The 16,790-nt window shown below is 40.2% G+C and overlaps 1 long non-coding RNA gene across 11 annotated transcripts; it reads right to left on the bottom strand.

The window, feature by feature from the left end:
- Nucleotides 1-249: 249 nt before the first annotated feature.
- On the bottom strand, nucleotides 250-6,676 carry LOC147754886 (uncharacterized). 11 transcript variants are annotated; one of them, XR_015330237.1, is made up of 4 exons: nucleotides 6,151-6,554; nucleotides 4,466-4,603; nucleotides 3,715-4,033; nucleotides 250-3,449 (listed from the first exon to the last, which is right to left on the bottom strand). It is a non-coding gene; the product is annotated as an uncharacterized LOC147754886 (long non-coding RNA). The 11 variants fall into 11 exon arrangements; XR_015330232.1 differs by having other exon boundaries at nucleotides 251-3,875; nucleotides 4,012-4,078; nucleotides 6,151-6,555; XR_015330234.1 differs by having other exon boundaries at nucleotides 251-3,449; nucleotides 3,675-4,033; nucleotides 6,151-6,552.
- Between the last annotated feature and the right edge of the window lie 10,114 nt (nucleotides 6,677-16,790).

The raw sequence follows: 16,790 nt of genomic DNA, 5'->3' as shown, positions 1-16,790 counted from the left end.
CTAATCGTAAAGCCCTTTCAATAACAACACTATATTCAGTATATGCCCGCCTGTGTGAACTATTCAAGGGGTTGTTCTGGCTGAGCGCCGAAGCTGAACAGTATTGAATCAGGCTAATCGAAACATCGAGGAATACCGAGAGCGTCGAGCATGCATGGTACAACTCTTTATTATTTAGTAGCAAGTCATATCAGCTATCTAGCGCTAGGATTTAGATAATTCCCACTGCTATTAGACTGCTCGGAGGTATTTAAAGCGATTCACGCGTTTCAAGGATTAACAAAATGTATCCGATAAACATGCTATAAAACACGAAGCCTCCTTTATTTTTCGTGGGCTAATCTTGCCATCCACTATGAGAACATATCTTAACAGTGCCAAGAGTGGCTGCCTCTGGGGCACTCATCGACAGACTACAGATTGTTTCTCTTAATTTCAAGTTGTTAATAAAGTTATCTTTACGTAGTTTGTAGGCCATCCGCAGGTCAATTTCGTTTCAGAAAGATGCAGTGCTTTGCATCTCAATAGACTCAAGGAAGCATTACGTTTCCATGCTACTCATATAATTAAACTAACTTGATGAAACACTTTCTTTTTACAGAGTTATTTCCCCCTTTTGTTCTAGAATATATGGTACGTTCGATGCTGGCATGCAGTTCTCTGTCTGCCCGTACCGTTGCTTCCCTTTAGGCGAAGAGTAGAATATCTCTTTACGTCGGGTGAGTGATGATTCCGAGCAGTCAGCGTATCGGATGGAACGATCTAAGGATGCTCAGCTTAATATACTTTTTTCTCTTAAATGATACAGTGGCAGATCTGAAGAGGTGTCCGCTTGATAAATTCTGCCAAGCGTTGTTATCGTTGGGTTTTTCACGACTAATGTGAGGAAAGCTTAAATACACCGATGTTGAAACAGCTTTGTCTGCGCTGATAGAGCAGCGTTATAATGCTATAAAAACGTTTATCTATTGCATGAGTTTGAAATTTATTTTTTTGAAAAGACCTTTGTACAATAAGCATTTTAGCTAGCTCATGTTTTCGTGAAGGATAAGAAATCCAAATCCTGTCTAACGTATGAATGACCCATTATTAAATACAATTGTCAAGGTAGGCTTAGAACACAGGTTTATCGATAATGAAAAAAAAAAAATATATATATATATATATATATATATATACGTATTGCATCATAATATTCACGTAACTGAATTGATTCAGACATGCAGACAGGCAACTAATTCACACAAAAGAAAGTGTCTGGCAGCTACGTCTTACCAAGCAATGACAGCCCAACGTCCCACACATCCTTCCGACCTACTCAATGCGTACGGTTGAGCTCTATATAATTACGTATCGCTTCTTATACATTCCAAGGGTACAGAGTGCTTACGAGCTCTACTTCTCTGACGCTGGTGTTCGCCGCTTAGACTGTTCATTCTTTAATACCCCATTGTTTCTTGTAACGAATCTACCGTCCAGCCGCCGTTGGCGGGTCGGTGCTGTGCCACGCCCTCAAGGAGGGAACGTAGGAAGTACCAATGTAGTGTTGTGATCAAGCATTTCCAGCAGCGAAAGATGGGGTGTGCAGCAAGGGAGTGCACGGTGCTTTGGTCATGAAGCCCCTAAGTGGGTTTACAAGTTGACAATATCATGTGAATTTCTCTTCTTCCAGTAGTTGGCTGAAGAGGGAAAATTATAGCTTGACAGTGGGCGTATATCGACGCTTAACTAATTATTTGATAGAAAAGGTAGTCGTATACATTTCGCTCAGGAGAAATGCCCTTCGTTCTGGCAGTCGCGGCCATTTTAATTGGTAACAAAAACGTCCTGTATCTGTAAGTGTCATTTTTTAGTGTTATGAAAACGCTTATGAAATATTCTGTTTATGTTTGGTTTAAAAGAAGTAATGCCCGGCAGAGATCAATGCATTCTCCTATGCATTATGCCCGTGAACGCTTACGCGTATACATTATATATTTTGCACTTACACATTTCTTGTTAGGTACTATATAGGTATATAATTGTCTTTACCGACACTGGTCAGCAAATTTATTGCTATAATAATTGATTATTTTTTTAAATTATTTTTTATTTTATTTTATTTATTTAACTTTTATTTTATATATATATATATATATATATATGTGAATCATCAATATACTATAGCAGTTATTTCAGGAAGCATCTGAAATCACATGCGCGATATCATCACTTCATTGTACTTTCTAGGACCAACAATGATTACCAGAATAAATATAAAAATGTATAGATTACCATACATACAAGCGTAAATTATTCCGCAGCTTGGTATCTATTATAGATTGAAGTTGGCCTTATAAGATGATAGGCTGGCTAATCTTAATTAAGCACAGATACCGATGTGAGATTTCTGATAATGACTTCTTGCACTAGTTATACACGTACGCGTCTCATGCGATGGCATAACAGGGTACAGCGATTAACTTAAAAAAAAAAAGGTCATCCGGGAACTAGGTTTGCCGGAGCTATTTGTTAGAGAGTGCAGAACTACTCAATAATCTGGTTCAATGCGATTATCGGTAAGTAGCTTGAGTCGGAACGGCTAGATATCGGCAACTATAGCACTACCCCATTTTTATCTCGGCGTATCAGGGGTAATTATTTATCAGCTTAAGTAAATGTGACATTTCAGTCTCAGCCCTTCCACGTTTAATCTGTAGTTGACATCGAATAAACTTCTTTCAGTTTTTTTCACTTCTAAACTAGGGTAAATACCACATCCACACTGCTAGCATAGGCGTAGAAGAAATTTCAAATAACAGGCTTGATGACAGATTTTAGCGTAGCCGTTCCCGACATAGACAATTCGCTTATCATGTAGTAGTCATCCAAGCCCGAACTCTGAAAGAATCTGTTTAGCATCTCAATGACCCACGACTGTTCAATTTGGACTACTCTGAAGAAAAAAATCGGCGCCGACTAAGATTCTGCTTCGTACTGTATGTCCAATAGAGGACTGATTCGTTTTGCGTGCTAGGACAACAATGTTGTGCGTTTGAAACATATTGGATTTGCGTTTAGTTGTAGCTAGTCTCAATTGGCCCTGCGAATGATTCAAAATTTCGCGCCGAAATTTGGCTGGTCAGGCAAAGCTTGTTTGGTTTCGTATATGGTCGTCTCTGATACGTCAAATAATAAGAAATATTTATCAACAATAAATTTTGATTCTTCGGACAGACAATTATATATAATATTCTTTAGGACGTAGCAGTCGTTGCGCATGTATGTGTGTGTATATATATATATGAACGTTCGTAAAGCTTGATTGATCCTGTAATACACAGTAACGAAAAGTAATTCAGTGACTGATTGCTTCCAAACGCGACGAAAGTTTCCGTACATGGCCTACGACATGGCCTGTGGCTTATGTGGCTACAGCCGATCGACTCAGCGTTGAAAAACAAAGATATCTGTTCATATTTGAAGGAAACGAAAATGTTTGAATGAATATTTGCCAGCGAAATTTGCTCCCAATTAGCTAAGGACAGCCTTTTACATCGCCGTGTTTATGGTATATTATATATAGAGCATTGACATATTTGCATTTCCAGTTACTTTGTTGTACGATTGATCGTTGGACAGCGCTGCACAATAGACAAAAATCATACATTGAAGCTAACACAGTAGAAACTTACGGTCGATAATAGAATACATCTATTGCAATGGAATACGCACAACTGCACGTGTTTCGTAAGCCGTGATAACACCCACTTCCCAAGGGCACTTCCATTGCGGTGACAGATAACTAATCAGTTGCTGCCCATCTAACTTTTTGAAACTGGTGTCCACTGACGAGTGTAGCGACACGTTCATGCATGTCAGAACGCCAATAAGATCTGCAATGGTAGTCCACAAACACAAACGACGTACATCTCACCAGACCAAGTCAGATTCCAGGCCATGTTTATATACTGCGATAAATAAATAATCAACGCTCCATATGTCGCTTAAGGCTGCGGCGTCGACACGTACCAGACTGTTATCCAATGCTTCGCTACGAGCGCATAACAAAAACAGCGTGAGCAAAATTAGTGACAGACTGTGAATAGAAGCAAGCAAAAGTACTTCCGTTTGTTAATACACGAGCTTTTCTTTGTTTGATCTGGCGAGAAAGACAATTTCAAAAACGCGAATTTTATTCAGCCCTGGGAGAGCATTGAAACAGCTAAGATTATAGTCGTCGTACCCGACATAAACTACTCTTAGGTTTATGAACAAGCAATGGTTCCATACAAAAGTTTAATTTAGTGACAATTTTTTAGTGAGAAGTGATTTTAAACCTACTGTAATTAGAAGATGCCGAAAAATGTTGATTTGCATTAGGAATTTGAAGGTGACTCTGAAAGTAAGGCGTCAACTTGAAAAAAACTAGCCATCTAATCTAGGGGCCCAACTGCACTGATTTGAAGCATGCACCTTCACTCACATAGTGTGTAGGCCTTCTTAGGCTTCTGGCCTGGTTTGTCTGGTACTTGTAAAAGACTGGTGACTTGTAGAAGAAGCTCAGTTGTATAGAACTACAGTTGTTCCTCCATGCAGGACACCTAGGAGGCACACAAGACACCTGCGGATAAACACGTCTATTAAAAAAGTCGATGCCAGCTAAAAGTTATATGAGATGTTCCACATTTGGCGCGAGTACTGTGCGTTGATTACGTGTCTGCTTCCAGGCACGGCTGAATTGTTTTCCAGGCGGGAAGGCCCGATAGAATCGTATAGGTCAATGGAAACATTAAAGGTACCACTGGGTAGTTTATCGTGTTTCATGCGTAAATTAGATGTCGTACTTAGAGTAGAGGTTTGTTGACTTTATGAAAGCTAGTCTATTATGATCGTTAGATACGATAATACGACAATGTGCGGACCGCTATGAATTAATGAGTTTCAAGTGACCTGCGCTCTTCGCTTCACTGCAAGCGGCCTCGCTGTCTACCGTGTCGACAGGAAATTATCATAATGCGGACCATTATCTACAAATCGGCAGTTCGTCGGCCCAAGGAAAAGTAAATAAAATATCAGAAACTACCTACGAACGATTTTTACGCTTACGTCTTAATTACCTAGTAATTACTTAAAGTTAATTACTCTACTTTTACCTGAAAAAAGTCTTCGGTTAGCACGTTTATCGTACAACTGATCTGGGCTTTGCAATTGTTTTTATTATTTTTTAGCTTTAAATCTAAGAGTTCCGCAGTTCTTGTTCAATGTTTCCATACGTATTGTTATCATTGTTAGCTAGCAGCTGATTCAGACCCCTAACTATTCTGTCTTTGTCGTCATCACGAGAAATTCATCCCTCGTATCTAATCAAAATATATATATGTATGTATGTATGTATGTATGTATGTGAATCGAAGAAATACGCTGCATTTTTTTTTACATATAGCTACTATGAACATAACTGACTACTCACCTAAATATAAACACAGTTTTGTATATAATAATATTTCTTATTGTTATCATTGGTGTTTTTAATACAGACGATCATATCTTATATTGTTTTATGCAATAACACTGAACACTATTGCTGCCAGACTTACAACAAAGGAAGAAAACGCGCTTTAAATGGCATCGAACAATACACGCACGCTTGCATGGCTGAGCGGAATATAGTGACCAACATCAACGAAGATCTGATCTAAGTAATATGGTTACTGAATTGAAAACACGCAGTGAAAACCGCAGAGTTCCATTGTGACGTGTAGGTTATAAACTAGAATATAGCCGCTATTAAGCCTCGATGAATGTCTACCTGTCACGCGAAAGCTCCGGCACTTCATCAGGCCAGGAATTGCGCAGGCCGTAATTTGTTCAATCGTAGAAAGAGGAAAATCCTTACTCATATAATGTTGCAGTTTGCTAGACGGAGCACAAAGGGCAACCATGAGGATCCGTTACGCCTACATAGAGAAATCCTTGCTACATTTTGATTTCGAAGACAGGCATTGATTGCTATATTTCTACGTCGATACCTCACGCCTATGGCACTTGCTTAGATAAGCGTTAGCACTGTAACCAGATTTCCCATACTTGGCGAACATGGCCACCGAAAATATCGCAGTCTTAAGAGAGCGTGTTTCTTATACAAACAGACGTACTTGCTTTACTCACCGTGTCCAAGGTGGCTATCAGATCGGTCCGGTAGAAAAGATGTTGTAAGTGAACTTTGTTTGCTATTTAGCATGCTAACTAGGTCACGGGAAACTAGGCGAAGTTACCTTTCAGGACTGATTGACAATAGACGAATCCTACAAATCCTATTGATTAGGCTTTGCATCGCTTACTAACCTCGTTCATTTTTCTAACAAAATGCCGTACGATCTACTAACTTTCTTGCGCGTAGCAGATTGTTAACGCATAGAATGGTGAAACTAACGTCTACAAGCCGGTTCACTGAAGGATCTGCCGGAAGCTAACTAATCTAGCTTTTCCTAACGACCTAAATTATCCGAATAACCGTGTAGGACGGAAAGGGCATATTTTCTATATATTTCTAGTGCTATTGCAGATCCGTACATAGAGAGTGTGAAGCTTACGACAGCGTTTTAAGTGTGGCGTGTAGTATTTCAATAAAACAAGGTTTAACTAAATCCCTTACTGTTCTGGATGGGATTCTAAGTTTACTCCACGTTGTAGTGTCAATGCGTGCACGCATTCACTTATTCCTATATAAAGAAAAGACTTGAAATTTGGCGTAAACACACGTCGTTTCGTGTCGGGGGCCAGCCGTCTAAGGCGATACTCAGCCACCGTACCGGACATAAAACTCGAAACACTCATGCAGACGTATGCTTTATACACAGCCGGAAATTGCAGGCCCACTGATCTTTCCTGATGAATACAACGACCTTACCGTCTTTTAATAGCGAGTAGCGTGTACTCATTGTATGACAAATGCGATTTTAGACGACAAAAAAATTAAAAAATCTTATTCGTCTATCTATGAAGATGATCTGATAAGTTGAATCGTTCAAGTCTCTTTTAGCGCGTTTAATTTTTATTTTTTTGTCGCATTTAATTTAGCAATTTAGCATTTGGTTCATTAGCCACACATAATCATCGGCGATTTACCATCTTGCTATGTTTCAAATGCATTATTTTTATTATTTCAAAGATCGCTGCCTAATCTATTGTCAAAGCTCTACTAGGAGTATCCTCCACTAGCAATCTGTTGGTGCATATTCGACAATAGAGCCTGCTAGTTTGGCCTGGCAGAAAAATCTCTTGCAGTCACATAAATCATCCGGATGGTGCCAAGGCCTGTTGCATTCCCCGCAATTAAACGCGGCGTATGATACAGCTGCCTCTAAGCTCTGCTGTAAAAGACGGTTACGTTGAAAGCATACTGGCGAGTCCTTAACGAAGAGAGAGGCAATGAGACAGTTAATCTGAATCTCTCAAGGATTATAGCACCATCTAGGATAGCTAAATGCGAGGACAACCTCTCAAAAGCCAAAGTGCTCAAATGGCAATATTCGACCTAATCGAGCCTGGTCTTTAGAGTAATAACAAGATGGCCACGTAAACGAATCAAATAAAATTCGTCCTCCAAAGAGGAACTAACACTACATAAGAAATATGAAACTCTAGCAATCAAACGTGGACCTTTTTGATTTTATTATTTCCTGTAACATATCCTTCAAATATGGCGTTCCGCTGGTTGCACAACTGTGCGCGTTACCCTAGTAAACAAAGGTATAATGTAAGAAGTACATGTAATGAAATATAGGAAATTACATTGGAAAACGATACATATAGTTCTTATTTGTTGTAGCTTACTTTTGCATTCATGACCTGTTGAAAATCTATCAGCAAACGAACCATGCCTAAAAGCTAATAATAAATTCAGGACGTTTTATATCCGCTAAAGATCTTTTATTTCATGGTGAAAAAAACTGTTTGTCTAATTTAGAAAAAAAGAAAAGATCGTTTTCCTTATGAGTTTCTGCTTTAGAAGGCAACTTTTTCAAGCTTGCTACCTTGGATTCGGCATCTGACAGTAACGATTGTTGTTCAGATCAACATGCTGCAACAAGTCTATTGCTACATTTTACCTACGCAAAATACACACATGACTCTAATGTATTTTTTCTTTTATATTTTTTCAATCTAATTCAATGAATCGACGATGTTAAAGATGAGCAGTCTTATTAAACGTGGCCGGACTGGGCGTGGATTAGGACCAATGCCGTAAGACGCAAATCAAACATGCCATACACACACACACACACACACAGCCGAATCCGTGAAAAAGTCTTACAAAAACTCTCTTCGTGTCAATTGTATGACTCGAGCATAAGCTCCTATCAATTAACCTGAATGTTCCTGAAGAGTGGTCTGAACGAAATAGTGTGCTTTTTTACATATTTAGATAAAATATATTGCTGCGCGCTGTCAAGGAGACCTATGATAATTGCCTGCGTACTTTTTGCTAGCGGACATTAACTGCCACATATATATAATTATGAACAAAACTTCAGTTAGAGGCCAAGCGCTGCTTGCCAACCCCAAGGCCAGTAGCACGAGAGATGACTGTCTTCCTGTCCACAGATCGGGACGACTCATGTTTGAAAAGCGAAGGCAAACACTAATCGAAGGAAGAAATAATAATAAAATAAAGAACGACAAGGAGACCATTTTGTTGAATTTGGATCGATATGTTCACTTGCGCATTACCTACTGACGTGTGGCGCCTATTGCGAAAAAAGCAAAAGTATAGTCGCTGGTGCCTTTTGTCATTGAGGTGGCGCTTTATAAGAATTGACGCGTCACTAAAGGGTGGTGTATTAATTTTTTCTTCGCGTTTCCTGCTGGAAGATGGAGCATAGACGCAAGACGTCGTCCGAGCTAGAACGAGACGCAACGGTAGTTCCGCTCTCCTGTATGTGCAGCGCATACAGGAGAACGCTCTAGCCTTGAACGCCCGAACGTCTTTTTGTCGCTCTAGCGTGCCTGACTGTTTACCTGTTCATCTAGATGTTTATATATCAAACACTTCTTCACTTTTGGCTTCGAGTCCACCGAGCTTCGCTGTGTTCCCTATGGAATACCGACATTTCTGGAATACATACCATAGGGTCGGTCCTGCATATGTCTGGAAGTTCTAAATCATTTTGCGGCAACAAACAACAGGACTAACCCGTATGCAGTATCGTATACGGAATCAAACTTGCCTCAAAGCTGAAAGACAAGTACGTATACTTATGGGTAGCTGTGGATTACATCAGCTGTGTTAAAACAATCGTTAGCTTGCAGCTAGTAGAGCCAATGCATGTATAGATGCGCTACCTGCTCGGTAGATCCAACACAAACTGGAATCGTTTGAAATTTTGAGATGCACATAGAAATGCCCTATGCTTATGTTAAAGGAAACTGCACCTCATAAGTCCGTATTTTAAACATAAATTAAAAATATGTTAAAAAATACATCGATCGAACAAGTTCAAACTATCGACTAAGTTTTTTTTTTCAATTACATCATCAATCATTTGTTTTCGAATCTTTTCGGGTAGAGTCGGACGCATTGCAAGTAAAAAAAGAGATATCGTTTAAACGAATCAAACATTTCCCCAGTAAAAAATTGGTCGTTTCTTGAATAGATAGGACATGTCCAAGATTAAGCCAGGCAATTTGGAAAACGTACATGCTTTGTTGTTTATTTTCATGAGTGTGCTTAGTCGTAAATTTAATTATAGGCATTAGAGCTCTGGACGGCTCTCGCAAAGTTACCCGTCCGTCGCTACTTTTTCATACTAGCCCATGGGAAAGGTCAACCTTAATAATTTTTGGTTACCTGGTGTTGTTTTTAAGCCCTAAAGTAGCTTGTGATCAATTATTTGCTAGCAGAGGGTATTTTACTGAAATACCTCTAGGGTAGTCAATAACTACGATTCAATGGACGCTCAGTTTCTTCTTTTAACTTTATACCAGGACAGGTATGCAGAGGTGTCCTTCCGTATCAGATCAATAGCGATACAAAGCGACAATCGACGCCACCTTAAAAGTAATTCGCATAGACCTGGGCCAGCTGCAACAGCGATCAAAGCAGCGCAGCATCGTCCAAATCTGAATAATGAACCCCGCCACTGTCAAAACTTGGCTATCCAGTTTGCTGTTATTGAATATGAGGCAAGGAAGACGATCCGTTAGTTTGTCCCGTTCTATGCGTAGGTCCGCTAGCCAGAAAGAAAGGGAAATAGCGCGCGAGCAAAGGGGAACTGAAATAATTTTGAAAGAACCTCTGAGCGGGTTCGCTCTTACTACTTCTACCGTTACCACTAACCGTCAACGGTACCAACGGATCACGTAATCGCGACCTAAGCTCTTTTCCGTGCATTAGTTCTCTGCCTCTGAATCGGTTTCGTGCTAATTTAACCTGATTATGTTGAGACTGGGTATATGAGAGGATATGGAGCTTGCCGAGTTTTCTCATACACATGGCTGACGTTTCTATGTCGTTGATGCATAGAGCAGTTGAAAATCCACATTGAAAAAGGGCAACGAGTCAGCTTTCGTAGCTGGTTGATTGAGTAGAGTACGTGGGGGTCAATCAATCTAATCGCAGTTACCAAACCTTAATGTTACTGGCTCTGCGATTGATTGCGGTTGGTGGGGGCGGTAAGGGTTTGGTGACGCACGGTGGCCAAACAACCCCCTGGCAGGGGCCAATTTGGGAAACCAATACGGCAGGCTTTTTAAGCTGACATTACGGCGCAGCTACATTCTATATCGAAATTAGAGTTGCTGTTACCCTCTCATCATATTAGTATGAGCTGAATACATACATACATTAAAGTGACGGATGTAAGATCAGCAACCGCATAAATACACCGGCTTAGGGACCGAGCATCACATATCGTCGCTTACGGCCACTGTAGTTTTACCATGACGCGCATGTGTTTTTGTGTGCGTATGTTGAAAGTAAATCGCGATATTGAGACAAGAGGTAATGAAGACTAAATCATGATTCAGCAAAAATAGGTAGGTACGTCCTGTCGGCCTCTGCAAGCTGGTCCACGAGGGTTGTGAGCAAAAAGAGATTATGGCATGGTTTCGGCTGTAACCACCGAAGGTAAATGAAGCTGACTTATGTAATATATATATACACACATGGAAAACTATTACCGATACTGTCCACTGCTACTGGAAAGATCAAAGGTAAAAAAAAAAACGAGCTTCTTGTGCCCATCCGAAAATCGTCGTGGTAGTTTCAACAACGTAATGACAACTGTGTATAAGTCGCACATACATAGTAAGGATACATTAATCCAATTCACAGAAGTTCCGATTCATCGCTGGGTTAAGGATTAACTGCTGCTGGTGTATGCAGGAACTATGTAGATGTAAAAAGGGGAGGCAGGTTCGTGCTTAAAAGTGTCGCGTTATGACCGCTACGACAAACGCGATGTTCAATTGCTGAACAGATAGTAGAGAATACAATGAACAAACTGTTGTAGACACTGAGCTGTGCTTGCATGAGTCGAACGAATGATATCTGCATTCATGACAGCGATACTGTTGTAGATGGCACCTTTTACTCCCGTATTCTATCGGCCGCATACATGGGCGGAACACGGTTGCCGCCATTAAGTGAACTTCTCCTAGCCGCTTTTCAACGGCCACCTACCTCTATGACAGACGTTCGTACCGTTATTTAACGTTGCTTCAAGGGTCTATTATCATAGATCTTTGAAGCAATACAAGTAATCCAAAAAAAATTGGGATGGAACTTTTTTTTTCTCCCTACTAGTTTAATTTTCACTGGAGGGCTAAACTCTGTCTATATCTACAGTTAGCCTAGGTCATCAAATGCTGCTGCTGATATCGTTTGGTCCCTCAGTGCACCGATGTTCTCAGCGATTCCCAGTTGTACTACTGAAGGTATTACGGCTATTGCTCATAGTATTCTGTGTTAGGTGCTTATACGAATAGATCCAGCGGTCCTGCAAAAAATGACCCTTGGAAACAGGACAACATTGTCTTACGAGAGATGTCCGCCCGGTATCTCAACGGAAGTGATGACAGTCAATTCTGTTCAACTACCCTGCCAAGCAATTCAAGGTGTCTGGTCCACAGTTGTCGTCTGTTTTAGTGTTGAGTAAATACATAAAAATTAAAACGCTGTGTGTTCTAAATATTCCGGGCTCTACGTCCGGCACTGTTGTTGGACGTTCCGTTAGATGACTAGCTCCCAGCGCGAAACGAAGTATTCGAACCCAGAGGTGTCTCTAAAATTCATCCAGAAAACACGTTAGCCATTACACGAACTATTGTTAAAGAAAACAGCGGATGCATTATTATATCTAAATCCGTCATTAAGAAAAAACGGGTGCATTTTCAATTGTTGCATTTTGGTACACAGCGATAGAAATCGTGTCCAGCCTACATAGGACCACACTATGTTCTAGGGTTAGTTATTTAGCGAGCCGCGTTGGGTCACATGTGGGTAGCTTGCCGTGGCCATGATTACACGGACGGTCGCATAGACACCTATGACGTTGAACGGGATATGACGGAACTTGTGGAAATTAACGGAGTACACTTAGTTTTGATTTTTTTTTAGTCTAGAGTTTTGCTTAGAACGACGGAGACATGATAGCGTCTTATTGATCAGAACAAAGACGCTGCCCCTTAACGAGCCGTTTCGTCTAAGCCCGTGATTAGGAAAAAGGATGGAAAAGTTTTGGCTACGTTTGTTTCCGGATTGGCAACAAAATAGACTCGATCAAACCAGCAAAGGCCCTCCTGCTATAATGCGGTACGCAGACAAAGAGCTTGTTTTCTCAGCTAGATATGAACTTACCACTTGGTTCATAACAGTATCTTATCCTTGACATTGCCTCTGTGTCTGAATATATCTATGTCCCACTGATCAGTAAGACAAGCGGCCAAAAACACTCGAGTGAACGAGCGTCTGTGCACGTCTCTGCAATATTCTTCCTGTTCGGACGTACGCATATGATGCCTATGGATACGGCAGCCTATATGAGGATGTGCTTGTCATGGGCCCACCCCTAGTATCATGCTATTAATAGAATAATTTCCTTTTGTATGAGATCAAGCAAATGGGGAATGTAAGAGAGCAGGAGACTATCGAACTCTACTGTCTGATGACTGTAAAATGACAGGTGTTCAACAGAGTAAGCCAATTTGATTGTATGCTTCGAGCCGGAATAGAACAAAAAAATACTAGGTAAATTAAGGCAAAGTCTGTCCAAGGAATGATACATCGCTTTTTTATATATGAACGATCTATATAACGGTCTTGCTGTGAATCTACATTTCACAAGTGTAGTCCTCAGGTTAAGACATTGGGATTTTTGATTCAGGCATCTCGTCAATGTATATTTGGCAACTCAGGTGTCGGCGAAACTGTGTGGCCTTGACAATAAGGACCTCAATATGAAATGATACAAGGAAACCGTGCTCCAGTTTATTTAGGCTTCTAGGTTACCGCAACTTTTCTATTAAACAAGGATTTGTGGCTTGTGCAATACTTCTAGGAGCCACATTTCCCAGTTTTGGTCACTGGAGCTGTAGCAGGGTAAATCGCGCGTATATTTAAATAGTAGCCAAGAATGTTAAAATTACGATAAGTTGTCACTTAGGACCTTCACTCTGTTGGCTACATATACATTGCTGCAATGCATATCATAGATTTCCAATAAACCAATGCGTATCTCCATCTCCAAGACCCCGCGAGCGGCTGTTAATTGTTAATTATCTGTTATCTCGCTGTTTATTTTGGCTGTTCGATCTCTGCGATAGTTCATTCTGGACGACCAGCGCTTTTGACAGGTGAAATAGTTAACTCGATCCTATATAATATATTGAAGGGCTCGGGGGGCGAAAAAAGGGTAGCCAGCGTCGCGTCAAGGGGTCCAAAGGGTTTTTCTTCTCTTTTTTCCAAACGTCTTTCTTTTCTTAGCTCATTTCTAAATATAAATGATCAAGACTTACTTACGCAATTCTATCACAAACAATATTGCCTAATGGTGCACCGATGTCTGCTCAGCCTAGGCCGTAATCAACCGTTCAGGCAATCAATAAGCCGTCTAACAGAGAGCGATAACTTATGAGGTTCGGGAACATCTAACTCAGTCCTACTGTTAATTGTGACGAGCGAAAATTCTACAGTAATAGTTGAATTGCTGCTTTGTATATGGCTATATATACATATATGTGAACCTCTGCATGAGACATGACCAAATTGGCTAGGCTCAGACGTAACGTTTAACAATCAGAATTAATTATTTAACATAATATATACAAATACATGCCCGAACAAAATATTAAGACTTGCTTCGTATGAATATGGAACTATCTAGCCATACGGTACCGTTTTTTGGAAATGTTTGACCTAGAAATATATTGCCGATGCAAACGAAACAATGCTCTAGCAGACGACTGACAGATAACCGTTCATTTCATGGCTCTCATACAAACTAAAGCCTTCGCTGTAAGGGCGTTTTTGAAAAGTAGGTCGGTAAAGACCGACGTTCGATAACTGCCGAACTGGATATTACGCAGTATAGTTTACCTACGTAAAAAGCGCTATTGCTTGCCTTATTTTGATTAAACTAAGAAGCCTCAAGGCGGAGTTTTAAAAATGTATCTAAAATAAGATCACAGTGATTCTACTATGATTGTTATACGATAGAGTGCTTTCGAGCTGCTAGCCAATACTTGCCATTCAACAGTAGTGTATGGTATGTTTTGAATGATGTTTTCCACGCAGCTCAGGGCTTAGGCCTTTATAAAATGTACATTTATATTACGATATTGAAATATACATTTCATTTGTTATATAGTTACATTTTTTGAGCATAGTAATACATAGCCTTGTCTGTTGAAGGCCACGCTTTCATATATTTAGTAAATAGGTTTCCTAACTAACAGTAAATACGACATTGACTTTTTAACGTCTTTGTTCATTTCTACTGTGCGAATTCTCGGAAAACATCTCTTCGGTATAGCACGAAGGTCCTGGTCCCGCTAGATGCTCTGCCCAGGACGGGTTTTGCTGAACTTACACTGGGTATCATCGATAGACCTTTGAAATGCCGCGATAACCGTTTGCCAACGTTGAAATTTAAGTTGTGAAATCACGGGCAGTTCCAAATAAGTTGTACGCAGTTAAATATTTTCCAATAGCGAGTTCACAAGATTATGTAATGAGCATAAATGCGGATTGCAAAATTGTCTGGCATGGCTCATCCCTTGGTTATTCTTCTTCTATTAACCTTCTATTAATCTTACTTTCGTAAGTTGCCTCACGAAGTCAGGTCCGTTTATTTTGTGATTAGTTACTAACTCATTTTTTTATTTAGATCTTACAATCTACATGTAAGCGGTACGCTTTAGCTGTGCGCGTGCGTGTTCTCATCAATAAGGAAGTATTTCAGCTTTACGTGTAATGACACGCCAATCTCTGCGGACATGTACCAATCAGGCATCCGTCTAAATTCTATAATTGATTCATTTCCAAGCGGCAAACGATCAAGCTAGGCGCCAATGCGGCACGTGTTGGTCTCAATGTCATTTGTAAACTACATTAGGCCAAACGCTGTTCGATGTCACTGTTCGATGACCTGAGTCAGCAGCAATTGCTTAACACAGTTATTTGTAAAGAGAACTAGTCGAAAGGGGTACTAATTGTTAGGGACGAACGCCAACAGTAAACTAGGATAAAATAGGAATGGCTTTCGCCGTCGCTAGAATATGCAATCAGATGAATAGCTAGCGGATTCACAGATCGTTCCTGAATCAGTGCGTCACCCACGTTACATTAGAGCTAGTCAACTTTAGGGTATCTTTGTCTCGTTCATACTTGAATAAATACGAGCATTATAATTTACTGCTTGCAAGATGGTTGCCTAGGCCAAAATTATCTCCGACATACGCGGTTGATCTGGCAGCAGTAAAATGGGACCACAAACAGTGGAACGGCACAGGGAAACTGTAACTCGTGCCCCTTTTCACGTACGAACGTAAAATTCGTAAGTAAATTATAAAATCTCTAGCGTATACGTACACATGCGTAACGTCGGTATGCTATGCTAGCTTTATGTTGGGACCGGATTCCCGCTATCTCTTTTACGCGTTGCCTTCAGTGATTAGCCACAAGTTACGGAACTCTGAATTGACAAATTAAGCAATAACACAATATAGTACGCCTATTGCTTCCTCATGGTGTCACGTGTGATACCGGTACCTTGGTAAATTTAAAAGTTACGCTACCGGTGGGAATTGTCTCACTTGACAGAAAGGCTTTGAAGAGCTCACAGAAAAATGCAAATATTTTTTATTACCTTGACGTAGATGTGAAAAAGCAATATAGCAAGGTTTAGTTTCTTTCGACTTGTTGCTTAGGGAATACCTTCACTGTCCGAATGAAACGCTTTTCTATACCTCGCGCCTAGATCTTCAAAACGTACGAAAGTTGTGTGAATTGATCCGGATAGCCCAAAGCGTAACCTACTACGAGACTACTAAAAGTTTTATCTCTATTTGAAAACGTACTTCAATGAGAATTGACAGATAAATGCAAAAGATTGCTTTGCAGAATAAGTTGATTGATTGTCCTTTGATTTGTGTAAGAGATTCCGACTATAGTTTTGGGAAAATTGAGAACTTCAAATTGAAGGCTGTAGTACGATCAGAATGAAATAGAAGCAAGCTTTCAAGCCTATTTTCGCCGTAGGTTTTTTGAATAATTAATCAAGGAAGCGATATTCATATAGGATATATAT

The sequence above is a fragment of the Varroa destructor genome, unplaced genomic scaffold, assembly GCF_002443255.2.
Source record: "Varroa destructor unplaced genomic scaffold, Vdes_3.0 BEIS01000006.1, whole genome shotgun sequence".
Classification (NCBI taxonomy): Eukaryota; Metazoa; Arthropoda; class Arachnida; order Mesostigmata; family Varroidae; genus Varroa; species Varroa destructor.
Note: the sequence above shows the minus strand (reverse complement) of the source record. Positions and strands in the feature narration are given on the sequence as shown.